Source organism: Lycium barbarum, chromosome 1 (assembly GCF_019175385.1).
Source record: "Lycium barbarum isolate Lr01 chromosome 1, ASM1917538v2, whole genome shotgun sequence".
In the NCBI taxonomy this organism is placed as follows: Eukaryota; Viridiplantae; Streptophyta; class Magnoliopsida; order Solanales; family Solanaceae; genus Lycium; species Lycium barbarum.
Genome location: NC_083337.1, coordinates 136289022 through 136294058, shown reverse-complemented (window position 1 = coordinate 136294058; position 5037 = coordinate 136289022). Strand labels below are relative to the sequence as shown.

At 35.2% G+C, this 5037-nt stretch overlaps 1 long non-coding RNA gene across 1 annotated transcript; it reads left to right on the top strand.

Annotated features, from left to right (window-relative positions):
• Positions 1-4053, top strand: LOC132638977 (uncharacterized). The gene is made up of 3 exons (XR_009582034.1): positions 1-2208; positions 2926-3017; positions 3788-4053. It is a non-coding gene; the product is annotated as an uncharacterized LOC132638977 (long non-coding RNA).
• The last annotated feature ends 984 nt before the right edge of the window (positions 4054-5037 follow it).

Here is a 5037-nt window from a genome sequence, read left to right as displayed (position 1 = left end):
GCTTAACTCTCGAAAATCGAAAAGTATCAGTCTTTTTGGGACGGAGGGAGTATTTTGTAATTTCTCCTAAATAAATTTTTATAATTATTTATTTCGAAAGCTGAAAACTGATACTTGATTGGCGAAGTTGCTGTGAGTTGTTCAATGGGGCCGAATTCAATTTTCTCTCATTGTCTTCTCTTCAAAACAGAACTAACTGATTTTGATGTGTTTTTGAAACCGTGGATGCATTATCTATTTAAAGGAATACACTTTGAATGTGAAGTTAGGAAAAAAATATTTACTCTCCTATTTAGTCATCGGTTATAGTGGAATTTGGCTATACTGTGGGGTCCAGTCCTCTATCCCATATTTTAAGAAAGGAAGATTTTTCTTCCTTTGACAAAATCACATTGGTAGCAATTGTGGAATTGGCCAACAAGTCAATTCTTTTGTTCACATAGCCGTGATGTAAGCGCTTACCTCATCTTAGTCGTGATGTAAGCGCTTAGCTCATCATAGTCGTGATGTAAGCGCTTAGCTCATCATAGTCGTGATGTAAGCGCTTACCTCATCATAGGAAATTCATTCCTATAAATAGGCGGCTTATGGTTCATTTGTATCATCACCAAGATCATTTGCTATACACACCAAAATCTCAGACAATACATCTGAGTGAGAGCAAAGTGAGGTGTTCCATAGACTGTGAGAAAATAGTCTGTGAAGAAAACTAGAGTGTGAGTGATATTGTAGTAAGGTGGGAAATCAAAAGAGTGTTATTTCTTTTGTGGGTGTAGTGGTCTTAGGAGTATTTATACTCGTTACTACACAGTGTAAAATTCCTTACTATAATGATATCAGCTGCTCCTCTTGGCCGTGGTTTTTTCCCTTATTCAGAAGGGTTTCCACGTAAAATCTTGGTGTCATTATTGCTGCATTTTATTCTTGCTGATTTAACCATAACTTAGTGTTCCGCGTTTATCACTAATACCGTGAATATTATTTTGCGGGTCTATTTTATTCCCAACATATACAACGCCAATTTGGGGCTTTTATTGTTAAATCTATTCTTTGATTAAACAAAACATGTTGTGAACCAAGCTGGCTTCCTAAGGGCCAATGGGCTAGAAACTGATTTAGTTGGTATTTTTGGGCTGAGTAACATGCTGGAGAGTTTTATTTGGGATCTTGGCCAAATTAGCAACTTGTTTCAAAGGACGATGGATTAGAAAGAGTAGTTTTATGCATATTTTGAAACAAACCGTTTGTCTCTCTCGTCTTCTTTCCCTAAGTTTCCAATCCTCTTTTGGTTTCCTCTTCTCAGTTTTCCATTAATGACTATTACTCGTTAATTGCTTATCGTTTTCCTTTATTAGTTGTAATTTGTGTACTAAGTGGTTATATTATACATTAGTGTTGTGTTGGTTATTTCGGGTTCGTTCCATTGGTGCATTCATCCAAAGGTCTTCAATGGAGGACCAAATATATCGAACAATCGAAGATTCAATTAAGGACATGAAGGATTCGTGGTCGAAGGATCTCGCTAAAATTAGTTCAATGTTAAACGAGTTGGTTGGAAACCTTGCAGCGAGTAAACCTACCTTGGTGGAATTTTGGTAAACCTACCCCGGTGGAATTTCAACTATTCTGCGGCGAGAATCCAAAGTTATGGATTTCTCAGGCTGAACGCTACTTTGACTCCTATAAAATTGCAGAAAACCACAAGTTATCTCTCGCATCGTCTTATCTCGACATTAAAGCTTTGACGTGGTACCGATGGCTTTTCCAAAACAAGCAATTGACAGAGTGGAAACATTTTGCTGCAAAAGTGTTGATTCGCTTTCGTAAATGGTATCTCGTATTGCCAAAGTTCACTTGGACAATCTCCAGCAGGTAACCTCCGTGACTGAGTACCCAAGTCGTTTTAAGGTTGTTTCGTCGGGCTTCGATGAGTCATATTTACTTCGCCATGCGTTGCACATATTCATCTACAATGGAGTATTATAATCAACTCACCTTTTCTTCAAAATTATGATGAGCAATCTGAATCCAAAAGCAAAATGAATGCGATCAAGGTGTTCGACGAAAGGTTAACTAGTGCTGCCCTACAGTATTTGCCGAGGTGCAATTAGATACTCCATTCGAAATGCTTGATAAAGAAGCACCAGGTCCTGACCGTAGCGAAGTCCAACCATTCGATGCATGTCCTCAACGAGATATGCCAAATAGGTACGTTACTACAACTTCTCTGGATCGTGGCTCTAGTAAACAGAAAATTGAATTTGAGACATTTGAAGATATGTGTTACAGTTTGCATTTCGCGGGCGGGGTTAGCGCTCGGAAAGCTACTTTGAATTTGTTGGTGCTCTTTCGCACTTTGTTTTAAAAGAGTTGCCACCTAATTTTTAGGAAATTAGGAAAATCAATTTCGAAGGATTTATTCATAAAAAAACTTTCGTAATCTAAAGTTCTAGGTAAGAGTTCTGGTGATCCCTTAGGGAAGGTGTTAGGCACCCTAGTATTAAGGATCCGTACTATACGGTTGACCTTCGAATTCAAATGTATGAGTATGTGCATGAACTATTTATTTAGTGTTTATTCTCGCATTATAAAGTCTGTCATTTTTGCATATCATTTTTTTGAAATAAATTGAATATATCCCCTTCACATATAGGGTATTTACGTTCGAATTTAACATATCCGGGTAAGAATAAGCTACTTTTATGTACAAGGATAATATATCTTGTTTATGAAATGATCAAAATGCTTTTGGTTATATATATACTAGTAAGAGGTCAGCACGGGCCCAACACTATAATATTTCAACATTGTGTCCAAGCTTGATTTAAAATTGATAAGAACAACTTCGAAAAGTTCAATAGCTAACACTTGATTGAAACACCTGTAGAAATTTAATCTTGAATGATATGTTTCTTTTTCAAACAGGAAGTTGGGTACTCCTATCGCCCTTGTCCTTCCCAACAAATAGATGGTGCTCACTGCTATGATGTGAATGAGAAGTCTCAAAGAAGACAATGGTAATATCTTTTAAGTGCGAAAATCCAGATTGTAAAAGAAACTTTTCATCACGTAAAAATATCTAATAGAAGAAACAATAACAAAAAAAAAAAAAAGGAGAGAACATTTAACAGCAGCAGCAAATCCATAACAATTATAAAGTGAAAAACGAAAACTAATATACATGTTCGACCGCTTAAAACTGTACTTCTCATCAATGCCTTCAAACACTATATTAAGTGCAAATGCTAATCCTGGGAGTGAAACTAAATACTTGGCCAAACAAAAGGCATTAACTTATTATGGAAAACTCAGAAATTGGTATAAATAGAAATAGAAAAAGTTTGTTTTTCTACCGAGTGAAAGCTGACTCACTTACCTTACTCGAGCCCACCCTTTACATTGCATCTGGTGTGGTGGGAGTTGGCGATGACTATATCTCTCTCTTACGCATGTTTTTCTATTAGGACAGTATTATGAACATGTTTTTTAATGACTTCAGAATAGATAGTATTGTATGTGAAATGGTCATAACATCTGGGAGGTAATTGGAACATGACACTTACAAATATCTCCTCGTGGAAGTGAAGCTCTTCTAATTAAAACTCGGATTGCCGGTCAGTTGGAACTTGGAACCCTCACCTAAGTGTATGAATTACTTTGCTCTCCACAATCAATATACACTCTTCGAAAAGGATGATGAGAATATTTCTAAATGTAGTCTTTTCTTGCTCAATGAAATTTCACTATCTTATGTATAGGCTCAAACTGAATTTGTTTTGCTCAACAGGGCTTTCTAAGGGACGGATGACGTGTTTTGTTCTCAGCTACACTAAGGTGATATTCTACTGTAATTCTCGAATTCCCTGTCTTTTCTACTAATCAGTTGGTCATTTCCCTTCTTACTAAGAATGTGGTGGAGATCAAAGACTGTAAATGATAATGATGTGGTATTTGTCTTTTGCATTTTCCTAAGATTTTGTGGGAAAAAGGTTAGATGCCTACCGTGATTATCGAACATCATATGTTCATTTATATAACAAATATCTTAGGATACGAGGCTATGAAAAGGCATTTTCAAATAATCTCCCATGTTAAATTATTCAATATTAATACCAACGCGACATACTTTCTTGAAAGAATTCTTGTAGACCCATAAGAATTGTTTAAAAAAAAAGGTCATATACTCAATCAGAAGTATTTTTTTTTAAAATATATTTTTCAAGGCCTGATTAGCTTCATAAATAAAAGCACAATATGCAAGCTGAATGTTAATAAAATACAACAATGTATTCAGAAAAAAAAAAGAAAAAGATTCTTCTTTTAAGGCTTAGGGCAGTTCATGGTAATTGTTTTTTTAGCTGCTTCAAGTGTATGATAGCAAATTATAGACCAAAAGTGTCTAGGTGTCAACTGTCAAAGGTTCAAATGATAAAAATAGTATGCGAATGTTCGACACCTAATTTTCACCGCATAAAACGTATGTTTTTAATTTCCACATTTCCCGAGTCCAAGACGGGGTGAGGATGCCCTTAGAAAATTTAAAAATCCAAAAATCCTCAGAAAATTGCAAAAATTGACGTTTAATTATTATTTTTCATAAAAATTAACAATTACAAGAAATTACGAGTTATTTACTTTCACAAACGTGATTTGAAAAAAAAGATACACATCCCATTCTGTCTAGCTCGGGGAAACTGTTAATTAAAACGACGTACGAATTACTGTACTCTCGACCGCATTTTCACAATTTTTAAATATTGCTCGGAACTATGTCAATATTGGGCTTGTTTTAAAGATTGTATTTCAAAAATACGTGTTATAAATCTTGTTTACGTGAAAAGCTATTTTACGAGGAAGTTTTAGACGAATATGTTTTTTAAAGAATATGTATTTTTATAAATGAGTACATTGTTTAGGAAAGGTGTTTTCATCAAAAGAAAGGGTTAATTTAAACCTTTTAAAAACTTAAGGGGGGGGGGGGGGGGTTCTTCTTAAAAAAAGGGGAGTGGAAGTTTATTAAAAATAAACTTCCACCGC